Source organism: Acinonyx jubatus, chromosome D1, assembly GCF_027475565.1.
Source record: "Acinonyx jubatus isolate Ajub_Pintada_27869175 chromosome D1, VMU_Ajub_asm_v1.0, whole genome shotgun sequence".
NCBI classification, from domain to species: Eukaryota; Metazoa; Chordata; class Mammalia; order Carnivora; family Felidae; genus Acinonyx; species Acinonyx jubatus.
The window spans coordinates 53,516,973-53,531,584 of record NC_069390.1 but is presented as its reverse complement, the minus strand read 5'-3'; the positions used below and the strand labels follow the sequence as shown (position 1 = coordinate 53,531,584).

Sequence of the window (14,612 nt, the reverse complement as noted above, 5' to 3'; positions counted from 1 at the left end):
TCAGCACAGAGCCCGACACAGGGCTTGAATTCATGGACCGTGAGATCATGACCTGAGCCGGAGTCGGCCGCTTAACTGACAGAGCCACCCAGGCACCCCCAAAAAATGTTGGCTATTTTTATGTTTGGAGATATTCAACTTGATTGAAAGAAAGTATCCAGGAGATGAGAGCATTCCTTTTTTTGGCCCCCAGAAGCCAACTTACTTTATTTATTATATCAGAATCCCTGTATATACTGTTTGTTGTTTATCTAAGATTTCATACAACACAACATATACATTTCAAAAAATATGTCTTTTTTTAAAAACTTTTTTTAATGTATATTTTTGAGAGAGATTGAGTGTGAGTGGGGGAGGGGCAGAGAGAGGGAGACACAATCTGAAGCAGGCTCCAGGCTCTGAGCTGTCAGCACAGAGCCTGACATGTGATTGAACTCACGGACCATGAGATCATGACCTGAGCTGAAGTCGGCCACTTAACCAAATGACCCACCCAGGCGCCTCTCAAAAAATATTTCTTGACTGCCTACCACATAAAGTAAGTGATGGGTGCAATCCACTTAAAAGGCGCTGAATTTAAATAAGATGGATCATTGCTAGATTTGTTTATATACAAATTCTATATCCTCACATAATTGTTCATTTCCTGTTTTCTGCTTCTCTATTAGATGTGGCCTTAGTTTTCTTTATTTTTTAACCAATCTTCATAAGCTCTTTCTATAATATAGATACTATCTCTTATAAATGTTTACCTGGTGAAATAATTAATTTCAGGTTGAATTCATTATAAAGAAATGCAATTGATCATTGCAGGCTATTCATGATAAGATTCTGCAGTTTGAGTTCAACATGTCAACTTTCCAGAATACCACAGCTATGTCCATCATTTTCCTACTAACTGATGTTTCTGGGTTGGAAGTCTTCCACACCTGGATCTCCATTCCCTTCCGCTTTCTCTACATAACCACCCTCTCGGGAAACAGCCTGATTCTCTTTGCCATTGTCACTCAGCCCAGCCTCTACGAACCCATGTATTATTTCCTCTCCATGCTGCCCACCACTGACCTCGGCCTGTCCATATCTACCCTGGTCACCATGTTGGGTATATTCTGGTTTGATGCCAGGGAGATCAGCTTTAATGCCTGCCTGTCACAGATGTTTTTCATTCAACTTTACATTGTCATGGAGTCCTCAGTGCTGTTGGCCATGGCCTTTGATCGTTTTGTGGCCATCTCTAATCCTCTTAGATATGCTTCTATCTTAACTGAGCTTAAAATAGCACAGATTGGAATAGCAATCATCACCAGGGGGCACTAATCCAGACTCCTATGGTGTTGCTTCTTAAACGATTGCCCTTTTGCCACAGCCATGTGCTCCACCACTCCTACTGCTTCTACCCTGACGTGATGAAGCTCTCGTGCACAGACACCAGGATCAATAGCGCAGTGGGGTTCACAGCCCTGATCACCACTGCTGGGGTAGACTCGGTCTTCATTATTTTTTCTAACTTGTTAATCGTTAAGACTGTCCTCAGCATTGCATCTTTGAAAGAGAGGAAGAAAGCCTTCAGCACAGGTATCTCCCATATTGGGGCTGTTGCTGTATTGTATATTCCATTGATTAGTCTGTCCTTTGTTCACAGATTTGGGAAATGGGCCCCACCTTATGTACATATCCTGGTTGCCAATACCTACCTGTTAATCCCCCTGTGCTGAACCCCTTCATCTACAGTGTGAAGACCAAACAGATATGCAGAGCTGTGCTGAAAGTTCTCCATCCCAGTGCAACAAAAGAATAGATGGGTTTTTCAATGTTTTCTATTCTTTGTTATTGTATAGATGAGTAAAATGCCACTGATAGAAGTTAAAATGCTGAGACTCGTCCTTGGGATAACAACATCCCAAAAGATCACTTTAGTTTTAAATAAGAAGACCATGGGCTAAGAGAGAAATTTAGGCTAAAATTATCTACCTATTATTTCCTCAGCCACAATGATATTAAAATTTGTTCATTTAAGATGAAAGATGTTCAATTGCTGAGATAACCAGAATGACCCAGTTTGGATTTCAAATGTGGAGTTGTTTTTTTTGTTTGCTTTAAAGAAGAAGGTGGGAGGGGCACCTGGGTGGCTCAGTCGGTTAAGTGTTTGACTTCAGCTCAGGTCGTGATCTCGCGGTCCGTGAGTTCGAGCCCCACGTCAGGCTCTGTGCTGACAGCTCAGAGCCTGGTGCCTGTTTCAGATTCTGTGTCTCCATCTCTGTGACCCTCCCCCGCTCATGTTCTGTCTCTCTCTGTCTCAAAAATAAATAAACATTAAAAAAAATAAAAAAAAAGAAGGTGGGAATAAAAAGTGTGTTAACAATAGCTTGTTACTGAATTTTATTATCTAAATCTGGCACATAAGATTGGCATTGCCCATGGTTATGGAATCATTCCAAATATTTTACTTTTTCTCTGCCTCTGACTTCCATAACCTTTAATATAATAGCTAGTATTATCATCAATACATGTTTTATTGCTTTGTCAGTAACCTGAACTTTTTGGGCAGATATTCTTACTTTCTCCTAGATCTTCAGGAAATATTTATAGCACAAACATCCTATGAAAAATAACTCTTCTTACTTCAACTTCAGTCTGTATGGTTTTTTCAGAAGTACTAATGTCATGCTTAATGCTTAATAAATCTGTTTTTGTTTTTGGCAAATATAATCTCAAGAGTACCAGGAACCAGATGCAGAGATATTTTAATCTGTTTGGATTTGTGATGCTATGTTTGGGCTTTCTCTTCAAGGAAGATTAAAGTGGGTATGTTAATCATGTTCTGGATAGGAAGACAGAAGTTATACCAGTGGTTAACACTGGGAGTATTTAATCCAAGATAAACAAGTATAGGTGGACTGAAGGCACAAAGGGAATACAGAAATAATAGAGATAGTAACTGCAGGGTATCACTTCCACCTTTATGTCTGTGACAACAAAGATAGGAGTTTGAAGTATTGAAAACTTAGAAGCATGGTGAAGGTCTTCCCCGAACTGACACTCAGACCCCTTATGAAAAGGTGCTGTCCTGTTGATTGTAGTACCTCAGGAGCCAAGAGAACAGACCACATAGATCCAAGACTCACACCCCTGTGAAGAGGCACTTCACAGCTGTAGCTCATGCTTCAGGAGCACAGAGGAGGACCCCTCATGGACCTGAGACTCAGACCCCTGAGACGCATCCCACTGATGTCTGGTTCTGTTTCTTCTGAGGAAGCATGATGAGATTTTGCTGGGAGTATTGGGAAGAAATAAAACTAGAAGGTACAACCAGTGATATTGGCGTTGTTGTGTGGCATTGACAGGAATCACAAGCAAACATGCTGGGATACTCATCCTTTTAGTAGCTTCCAGTTTCCTTCTATCATATTCCAATTAACAGAACATAGCAGGGAACCAGCTGGCAAATGATAATTGTGTTTCATGATTCCCACCCTTATTATCAAAGCAGAGTATAAAGAAGTGTAGTTATATTTATTTTTTTAATTTCTATTTATTTATTTATTTATTTAATTTTTATTTCTTTTCAATATATGAAGTTTATTGTCAAATTGGTTTCCATACAACACCCAGTGCTCATCCCAAAAGGTGCCCTCCTCAATACCCATCACCCACCCTTCCCTCCCTCCCACCCCCCATCAACCCTCAGGTTGTTCTCAGTTTTTAAGAGTCTCTTATGCTTTGGCTCTCTCCCACTCTAACCTTTTTTCTTTTCTTCCCCTCCTCCATGGGTTTCTGTTAAGTTTCTCAGGATCCACATAAGAGTGAAAACATATGGTATCTGTCTTTCTCTGTATGGCTTATTTCACTTAGCATAACACTCTCCAGATCCATCCATGTTGCTACAAAGGGCCATATTTCATTCTTTCTCATTGCCATGTAGTACTCCATTGTGTATATAAAGCACAATTTCTTTATCCATTCATCAGTTGATGGACATTTAGGCTCTTTCCATAATTTGGCTATTGTTGAGAGTGCTGCTATAAACATTGGGGTACAAGTGCCCCTATGCATCAGTACTCCTGTATCCCTTGGGTAAATTCCTAGCAGTGCTATTGCTGGGTCATAGGGTAGGTCTATTTTTGATTTTCTGAGGAGCCTCCACACTATTTTCCAGAGTGGCTGTACCAATTTGCATTCCCACCAACAGTGGAAGAGGGTTCCCATTTCTCCACATCCTTGCCAGCATCTATAGTCTCCTGATTTGTTCATTTTGGCCTCTCTGACTGGTGTGAGGTGGTGTCTGAGTGTGGTTTTGCTTTGTTTTCCCCTGATGAGGAGCGACGTTGAGCATCTTTTCATGTGCCTGTTGGCCATCCAGATGTCTTCTTCAGAGAAGTGTCTATTCATGTCTTCTGCCCATTTCTTCACTGGGTTATTTGTTTTTCGGGTGTGGAGTTTGGTGAGCTCTTTATAGATTTTGGATACTAGCCCTTTGTCCGATATGTCATTTGCAAATATCTTTTCCCATTCGGTTGGTTGCCTTTTAGTTTTGTTGGTTGTTTCCTTTGCTGTGCAGAAGCTTTTTATCTTCATTAGGTCCCAGTAGTTCATTTTTGCTATTAATTCCCTTGCCTTTGGGGATGTGTCAAGTAAGAGATTGCTGCGGCTGAGGTCAGAGAGGTCTTTTCCTGCTTTCTTCTCTAGGGTTTTGATGGTTTCCTGTCTCACATTCAGGTCCTTTATCCATTTTGAGTTTATTTTTGTGAATGGTGTGAGAAAGTGGTCTAGTTTTATTCTTCTGCATGTTGCTGTCCAGTTCTCCCAGCACCGTTTGTTAAAGAGACTGTGTTTTTTCCATTGGATATTCTTTCCTGCTTTGTCAAAGATGAGCTGGCCATACGTTTGTGGGTCTAGTTCTGGGGTTTCTATTCTATTCCATTGGTCTATGTGTCTGTTTTTGTGCCAATACCATGCTGTCTTGATGATGACAGCTTTGTAGTAGAGGCTAAAGTTTGGGATTGTAATGCCTCCTGCTTTGGTCTTCTTCTTCAAAATTACTTTGGCTATTCGGGGCCTTTTGTGTTCCATACGAATTTTAGGATTGCATGTTCTAGTTTCGAGAAGAATACTGGTGCAATTTTGATTGGGATTGCATTGAATGTGTAGATAGCTTTGGGTAGTATTGACATTTTGACAGTATTTATTCTTCCAACCCATGAGCACGGAATGTTTTTCCATTCCTTTATACCTTCTTCAATTTCCTTCATAAACTTTCTATAGTTTTCAGCATACAGATCTTTTACATCTTTGGTTAGATTTATTCCTAGGTATTTTATGCTTCTTGGTGCAATTGTGAATGGGATCAGTTTCTTTATTTGTCTTTCTGTTGCTTCATTGTTAGTGTATAAGAATGCAACTGATTTCTGTACATTGATTTTGTATCCTGCAACTTTGCTGAATTCATGTATCAGTTCTAGCAGGCTTTTGGTGGAGTCTATCGGATTTTCCATGTATAATATCATGTCATCTGCAAAAAGTGAAGCTTAACTTCATCTTTGCCAATTTTGATGCCTTTGATTTCCTTTTGTTGTCTGATTGCTGATCCTAGCACTTCCAACACTATGTTAAACAACAGCAGTGAGAGTGGACATCCCTGTCGTGTTCCTGATCTCAGGGAAAAAGCTCTCAGTTTTTCCCCATTGAGGATGATGTTAGCTGTGGGCTTTTCATAAATGGCTTCTGTGGTGTTTAAGTATGTTCGTTCTATCCCGACTTTCTCGAGGGTTTTTATTAAGAAAGGTTGCTGAATTTTGTCAAAGGCCTTTTCTGCATCGATTGACAAGATCATATGGTTCTTATCTTTTCTTTTATTAATGTGATGTATCACGTTGATTGATTTGCAAATGTTGAACCAGCCCTGCATCCCAGGAATGAATCCCACTTGATCATGGTGAATAATTCTTTTTATATGCTGTTGAATTCGCTTTGCTAGTATCTTATTGAGAATTTTTGCATCCATATTCATCAGGGATATTGGCCTGTAGTTCTCTTTTTTTACTGGGTCTCTGTCTGGTTTAGGAATCAAAGTAATACTGACTTCATAGAATGAGTCTGGAAGTTTTCCTTCCCTTTCTATTTTTTGGAATAGCTTGAGAAGGATAGGTATTATCTCTGCTTTAAACGTCTGGTAGAACTCCCCTGGGAAGCCATCTGGTCCTGGACTCTTATTTGTTGGGAGATTTTTGATAACTGATTCAATTTCTTCGCTGGTTATGGGTCTGTTCAAGCTTTCTACTTCCTCCTGATTGAGTTTTGGAAGCGTGCGGGTGTTTAGGAATTTGTCCATTTCTTCCAGGTTGTCCAGTTTGTTGGCATATAATTTTTCATAGTATTCCCTGATAATTGTTTGTATCTCTGAGGGATTGGTTGTCATAATTCCATTTTCATTCATGATTTTATCTATTTGGGTGATCTCCCTTTTCTTTTTGAGAAGCCTGGCTAGAGGTTTATCAATTTTGTTTATTTTTTCAAAAAACCAAGTCTTGGTTTCGTTGATTGGCTCTACAGTTCCTTTTAGAATCTATATTGTCTATTTCTGCTCTAATCTTTATTATTTCTCTTCTTCTTCTGGGTTTGGGGTGTCTTTGCTGTTCTGATTCTATTTCCTTTAGGTGTTTTGTTAGATTTTGTATTTAGGATTTTTCTTGTTTCTTGAGATAGGCCTGGATTGCAATATATTTTCCTCTCAGGACTGCCTTCACTGCATCCCAAAGTGTTTGGATTGTTGTATTTTCATTTTCGTTTGTTTCCATATATTTTTAAATTTCTTCTCTAATTGCCTGGTTGACCAATTCATTCTTTAATAGGGTGTTCTTTCATCTCCATGCTTTTGGAGGTTTTCCAGACTTTTCCCGTGGTTGATTTCAAGCTTCATAGTATTGTGGTCTGAAAGTGTGCATGGTATGATCTCAATTCTTGTATACTTATGAAGGGCTGTTTTGTGACCCAGTATGTGATCTATGCTGGAGAATGTTCTGTGTGTACTGGAGAAGGAAGTATATTCTGTTGCTTTGGGATGCAGAGTTCTAAATATATCTGTCAAGTCCATCTGATCCAATATATCATTCAGGGCCGTCGTTTCTTTATTGACCATTGTCTAGACGATCTATCCATTTCTGTAAGTGGGGTGTTAAAGTCCCCTGCAGTTACCACATTCTTATCAATAAGGTTGCTTGTGTTTGTGAGTAATTGTTTTATATATTTGGGGGCTCCTGTATTTGGCTCGTAGAAATTTATAATTGTTAGCTCTTTCTGATGGATAGACCCTGTAATTATTATATAATGCCCTTCTTCATCTCTTGTTACAGCCTTTAATTTAAAGTGTAGTTGATCTGATATAAGTATGATTACTCCAGCTTTCTTTTGACTTCCAGTGGCATGATAAATAGTTCTCCATCCCCTCACTCTCAATCTGAAGGTGTCCTCAGGTCTAACATGAGTCTCTTGTAGACAGAAAATAGATGGGTCTTGTTTTTTTATCCATTCTGATACCCTATGTCTTTTGGTTGGCACATTTAATCCATTTACATTCAGTGTTATTATAGAAAGATACGGGTTTAGAGTCATTGTGATGTCTGTATGTTTTATGCTTGTAGCGATGTCTCTGGTACTTTGTCTCACAGGATCCCCTTTAGGATCTCTTGTAGGGCTGGCTTAGTGGTGACGAATTCCTTCAGTTTTTGTTTGTTTGGGGAGACCTTTATCTCTCCCTCTCTTCTAAATGACAGACTGGCTGGATAAAGGATTCTCGGCTGCATATTTTTTCTGTTCATCACATTGAAGATCTCCTGCCATTCCTTTCTGGCCTGCCAAGTTTCAGTAGAAAGATCGGTCATGAGTCTTATTGGTCTCCCTTTATATGTTAGAGCGTGTTTATCCCTAGCTGCTTTCAGAATTTTCTCTTTATCCTTGTATTTTGCCAGTTTCACTATGATATGTCATGCAGAAGGTCGATTCAAGTTACGTCTAAAGGGAGTTCTCTGTGCCTCTTGGATTTCAATGCCTTTTTCCTTCCCCAGGTCTGGGAAGTTCTCAGCTATGATTTCATCAAGTACATCTTCAGCACCTTTCCCTCTCTCTTCCTCCTCTGGAACACCAATTATGCATATATTATTTCTCTTTAGTGCATCACTTAGTTCTCTAATTTTCCCCTCATACTCCTGCATTTTTTTATCTCTTTTTTTCTCAGCTTCCTCGTTTTCCATAATTTTATCTTCTAGTTCACCTATTCTCTCCTCTGCCTCTTCAGTCCAAGCCATGGTTGTTTCCATTTTATTTTGCAGCTCGTTTATAGCATTTTTCATCTCCTCCTGACTGTTCCTTAGTCTCTTGATCTCTGTAACAATAGATTCTCTGCTGTCCTCTATACTGTTTTCAAGCCCAGTGATTAATTTTATGACTATTATTCTAAATTCACTTTCTGTTATATTGTTTAAATCCTTTTTAATCATTTCTTAGGTGTCATTTCCTGGAGATTCTTTTGAGGGGAATTCTTCCATTTCGTCATTTTGGATAGTCCCTGGAGTGGTGCAGGACTCAGGGCACTTCCCCTGTGCTGTCTTGAATACCTTGCATTGGTGGGTGGGGCCTCAGTCAGACCTGATGTCTGCCCCCAGCCCACCACTGGGGCCACAGTCAGACTGGTGTGTGCCTTCTCTTCCCCTCTTCTAAGGGCTGGATTCACTGTGGGGTGGCGTGGCACATCTGGGCTACTTGCACACTGCCAGGCTTGTGGTGCTGGGGATCTGGCATATTAGCTGGGGTGGATCGGCAAGGTGTGGGGGGGGGGAAGGGGGAGGGGAGGAGGGGTCGGCTCAGCTCGCTTTTCCTTCGGAGATCAGCTTAGGGAGGGGCCCTGCGGCACCGGGAGGGAGTCAGACCCGCTGCCAGAGGGATGGATCCGCAGAAGCATAGTCTTGGATGTTTGGCATTGCAAGCAAATTCCCTGGCAGGAACTGGTTCCCTTTGGAATTTTGGCTGGGGGATGGGCGAGGGAGATGGCGCTGGTGAGCCCTTTGTTCCCCGCCAAGCTGAGCTCTGTTGTCCAGGGCTCAACAACTCTCCCTCCCGTTGTCCTCCAGCCCTCTTGTTCTCTGAGCAGAGCTGTTAGCTTATAACCTTCCAGATGTCAAGTCCCGCTTGCTGTCAGAACACACTCCACCTGGCCTCTCCGCTTTTGTAAGCGAGACTCGGGGGCTATGCTTGGCCGGCGGGCTGCCCCTCCACCCTGGCTCCCTCCTGCCAGTCTGTGTAGCACGCACTGCCTCGCCGCCCTTCCTACCCTCTTCTGTGGGCCTCTTGTCTGCGCTTGGCTCCGGAGACTCCGTTCTGCTAATCCTCTGGCGGTTTTCTGGGTTATTTAGGCAGGTGTAGTTGGAACCTAAGTGATCAGCAGGACGCACGGTGAGCCCAGCGTCCTCCTACACCGCCATCTTCCCAGGATCTCCTCAAGAATTGTGGTTTTAGAGCTAAGATACAGTATTATTCATAGCCAGCACAGTGAGGTAATATGCATATAATACTGTTAGATTTAATAGCCATTAACAGGGGTTTTCTTAGTTGCTGTAATCTGGACTGTTGATCATGACAACAGTATCTAGTAACTATAGTAAGTGCTTCCATGGTTCACCACATACTTCTGCATATAATCTTCTGAAATGTAGCTAGTTGGCATACAGGAAACATTGGACTTGAACTATTTATTAGACCAAATGGACCTATCTGACGTATAAAGAATTTTTTTTTCCAACAGCATCAAAATACATTTTCTTCTGAAAGACAGGGAACATTTTCTGAGATCAATCATATGTTAGGTCACAAAACAAATCTTAACAAAATTACCTGTCAGCCTTGTTAGGGATTCTGAGGCAACTCAGATCTTTTGCATGGATGCTTCTGCTCAAATATTTTGGTTCCTTTGGGAGGGAAGTGATTCTTAAGATTGTATGCTTTCTTGGGGTGCCTGGGTGGCTTAGTCGGTTAAGCCTCTGACTAGTGATTTTGGCTCAGATCATGATCTCACCATTCCTGAGGTCAAACCTCATGTCTCTCTGAGTCTGGCAACTCAGAGCCTGCTTGGGATTTGCTTTCTCCCTCCCTTTCTGCCCTCCCTCACTTGCATGTGCTCTCTCCCTCTCTCTCTCAAAAAACAAATAAATAAACATAAAAAAAGATTGTATGCCTTCTCTATTTTCTCAACATTTGTCTTTTTGCCTTCTTTAATTTTTAAGTAGACTCCTTGTTCAACATGGGGCTAGAACTTACAACCCTGAGACCAACTGTGGCATGTTCCACCAAATGAAACATCCAAGAGCCCCAAGATTGTATGACTTCTCTTGATCCTGCAGAGGTAGGCTGGGTACTGCAAGCCTCTCATTTGCTTTCTCTAGGATGGTGCTCCTAGTTCAATTTTTTTGTGCTTTCTCCCAATCCCACAGAGATCATCCAGCTTTCTGCATGTGCTTACTGGCCATCTGCAAAAACTCATACTCTCTACCCATGGGGATGCATACAGGGAGCTAGTCACATAGGGTGTATGGTGAGGTGTGTGAAGTAGTGAGAGTGCCCATAGGTCAGTAAAGGGTCTGAGGTGAGACATCCCCACTGATTTGTGGGAAGGTCTCCTGATGGAGTCCACAAAGTGGTTAATAGGATCTGTATCCCTTCCAGGAGTTCCAAACCCTGGCTGCAGTGCTCCCAGCCTCTCCCTGTCCCTAAGTCATGCAGATCACATCACTGTTCTGTGTGGGTTGAGAAATACATGGGCCTCTTTGGCAGTATCCTACAAAGATGGAGAAGCTGGGTGCTCCCTCACTATCCTTTTACTTTCCCCTGTGGAAGATGGCATCTCTCTTGGCACTGAGTTGTGCCATCATGGGGTAGTGTGATGCAGGTAAGGTGAAATTGTTTCTATCTTCTCCAATGAATCTGTTTCCAGATTTTTGGCTCCAATGATGTGCAGGAACTTCTCCACTGGACTCCTGGACTCCTACAAAGTTACTCATGTCTGTGGATGATTATCAATATCTGTGTTCTTTGGAGAGAAGGTGGTAGAATCCACTATTGTGCTCACATTCATTGTCTTAATCCAGGGCTATGATGTCTCTCCCGACCACTCTCATAATAGTCTGAAGAGACCTGGATCAGTAGGATATCCCATAGAGCATCACATTGTCCATTATAGCGATGAAATGATGAAACTGTGCTAGTCATGTGGGATGGACAAGACGTACATTCCAGAGGGTGGTCGGCAAGCCTACAAAGATGCAGAGGCCCACCACATCAGTACAACTTTAGTGGCCCAGTGTTCTGGGATACGCTATGATGTTTCCTTCACCACAAAGGGAGAGCATTGTGTCTTGCTCCCCAAGCATAAGAAGGATACACAATGTCCACTTTGGGTTCTAGAGGCATGCACCCTGACTCTGCTTCTCTCTCCATCTCTTTCCACACATAATTAGGTGCAGCCTAGCTGACACTGAACTTTTCTTGACCATCAAGAAGATCCTCAGACATTTCTATGTATTTTCTATTAGAGCGTTAGCTTATTTGTGTATATTCCTTCTGAATGGAGATGAAATATCTAAGTATTCATGGGCCTAAGGACTATGGCTGGTTAAGAAATGAGGCTGTGGTCCGGCCTTACCCTAACATATGCAGACAGATGTCAGTGGCTTTGCTCTCTCTTCCCTGCCCCACACATTTATGTTTCTGGGCATAAGAGAAGATATGCTATGTGTATAACTCTAATGTGAGGACATTTCTTTTTTTTAATGTTTATTCATTTTTGAGAGACAGAGAGAGAGCATGAATGGGGAAAGGGCAGAGAGAGAGGGAGACACAGAATCTGAAGCAGGCTCCAGGCTCTGAGCTGTCAGCACAGATCCTGATGTGGGGCTTGAACGCACGAACTGCAAGATCATGACCTGAGCCGGAGTCAGGCACTCAACCAACTGAGCCACCCAGGCACCCCTAATGTGAGGACATTTCAAAAAAATATTCTGGATTTAATATTCTATTACTAAATCTAATGTGTGTGTGTGTGTGTGTGTGTGTGTGTGTGTGTGTGTGTGCATGTGTGTGTAGTGTAGTTTGTGTATACATGTGACTATTTTCTGTCAACTCATAGCCATCTGAAACAATGCCTTTAAGGATTCTTCACTGTGTAGTCTTCTATGAATTGAATATTTTCTGTTCGTATTTTCATGGGTATAGTTTATCTACTATAGGCTGATCACCTCCAGTATTAAGAGGAAGGGACGATATATCCTGTCATGGGCAGGGAGGGATAATACATGACTACCTCTTCATCTGAACACATGGATTCTCTGTTTCTCCTGGATGTTGCCTCAGAGTTAAAAAGTACAGACCTGCCTCAGTGGCAGAACTAATCATATTTATTTTTTCTACCCTTAGGCAAATTAGTCTGTGTCCTAAAATATGGCACAATGAGGGCCAGATTGGGGCTAGTGGGACAGTAGTAAAATGACTGACTATTTCAATGTAATTCTTCAATCAAACACCCCAGAGATTGGGGCATTCTTTAGAATAGACTTCCTGTATTCTCTTACACATATTTTGAGCTGTGGTTTCATCTTTCAGTGTCATTTTATCTTTGTTCTATCTTTCATGGATTCCTGAAATTTACAGATCACTTAGATCACTGATTATACTTCTATTTATATACCAGTGTTGCTATTAATTTCATCTTTATTCAAACATATTTTCTCCTTTTTCTAGGTGAGAGTAGTTTGGACATGTGTGCTCTCTCCAGCTTCCTTATGCAATCTCCAATCTTCTTTCTTTCTTTTTAATTTTTTTTAACGTTTATTTATTTTTGAGACAGAGAGAGGGACAGAGCATGAACGGGGGAGAGGCAGAGAGAGAGGGAGACACAGAATCTGAAACAGGCTCCAGGCTCTGAGCCATCAGCCCAGAGCCCAACGTGGGGCTTGAACTCACGGACCGCGAGATCGTGACCTGAGCTGAAGTCGGACACTTAACTGACTGAGTCACCCAGGCACCCCATTTTCTTTCTTTTTTTTAAACATAACAGTTTTACTGATAAAAATTCACATACAGTACAACCTATTCATTTAATATGTAAAGGTTTAATGATTTTTAGTGCATTCTCAGAGTTTTGCCATTATCATCACAGTAAATTTTAGATCATTTTTATAATTCACAAATGGAACACCCTACCTACAGTCTTATCTCAGTACCTTCCATCCCACCCAGCCTAATGCAACCACTAATCTACTTCTGTCTCTGTAAATTTGCCTGTTTGAGACCTTTCATATATACTGAATCATATGATGTGTAGCCTTTGTTACTGACTCTTTTCAATTAGCATAATTTTTTTATTTCAAGTTTTTATTTAAACTCTAGTTAGTTCACACTATATAGACTGTATGTTAGCTAAGCTAACTTGACAAAAAATTATATTTAAAAAAAAAGCAATAGCCAAATTATGGAAAGAACTCAAATGTCCATAGACTGATGAATGGATAAAGAAGAGGTGATATATATACAATGGAATATTACTCAGCCATCAAAAAGAATGAAATCTTACCATTTGCAACAATGTGGATGGACCTAAGGTGTACTATGCTAAGCAAAATAAGTCTCTCAGAGAAAGGCAAATAGCATATGATTTCATTCACGTGGAATTTAAGAAACAAAGTGGATCATAGGGGAAGGGAAAGGAAAATAAAAAAGAGAGAGAGAGGCAAACCATAAGAGACTCTTAAATAAAGAAAACAAACTGAGGGTTGCTGGAGGGGTGTTGAGTGGGAGGATGGGCTAAATGGGTGATGGGCATTAAGGAGGCCACTTGTTGTGATGGGCACTCTATGTTATATGTAAGTGATGAATCACTAAATTTTCCTGAAATCATTATTACAATATATGTTAATTAACTTGTATTTAAATAAAATTAAAAAATTAAAAAAAAAAACAATGGTCAAGAAATGTGAGGATTTATTTTTGTATCCTCATTTCTATTCCGTGGATCTATATGTCTATCCTATGCCAGTACTACATTGTGTATATTATTATAGTCATGTAGTGAAATTAGAAATTGTTAAGTGTAAATCCCCCAATTTTGTTCTTTTTCGAGATGGTTTTGGCTATTTGGTGCTTCAAATTTTCATATGTATTTTGGGACTAGCTTGTCAGTTTAAGCAAAGAAATTTGAATTTTGATAGGGATTATATTACATTATATATTAATTTGAGAGTATAGCCTTAGTAACCATATTAAGTAGTCAATCCATAAACATAGCATATCTTTCCATTTATTTAGGACTTCTTTTACTTCTTTGAGCAGTGTTTCTGTGTACAATGTTCTCAGTGTGCAAGTCTTAACCCTCCTTGGGTAAATTTATTTCCATGTATATTTATTGTTTTTGATGATATTGTAAATGGAACTTTTTCTTAATTTCAGTTTTGGATTGTTCATTGCTAGTGTATAAAAATACAATTAATTTTTTATATTTTGACCTTGTATTCTGTAACTTTGCGTAAGTTATTTATTATTAGTTTTAATAGTTTTTAATAGGTTTCTTAGGATCT

At 40.5% G+C, this 14,612-nt stretch overlaps 1 protein-coding gene and 1 pseudogene across 2 annotated transcripts in view; both read left to right on the top strand.

Annotated features, from left to right (window-relative positions):
* Positions 1–14,612, top strand: part of LOC106966067 (olfactory receptor 51H1-like) — a 281,581-nt gene that overhangs the window by 110,677 nt on the left and 156,292 nt on the right. The window lies entirely within an intron of this gene.
* LOC106966073 (olfactory receptor 51F2-like) lies at positions 801–2,468 on the top strand (annotated as a pseudogene).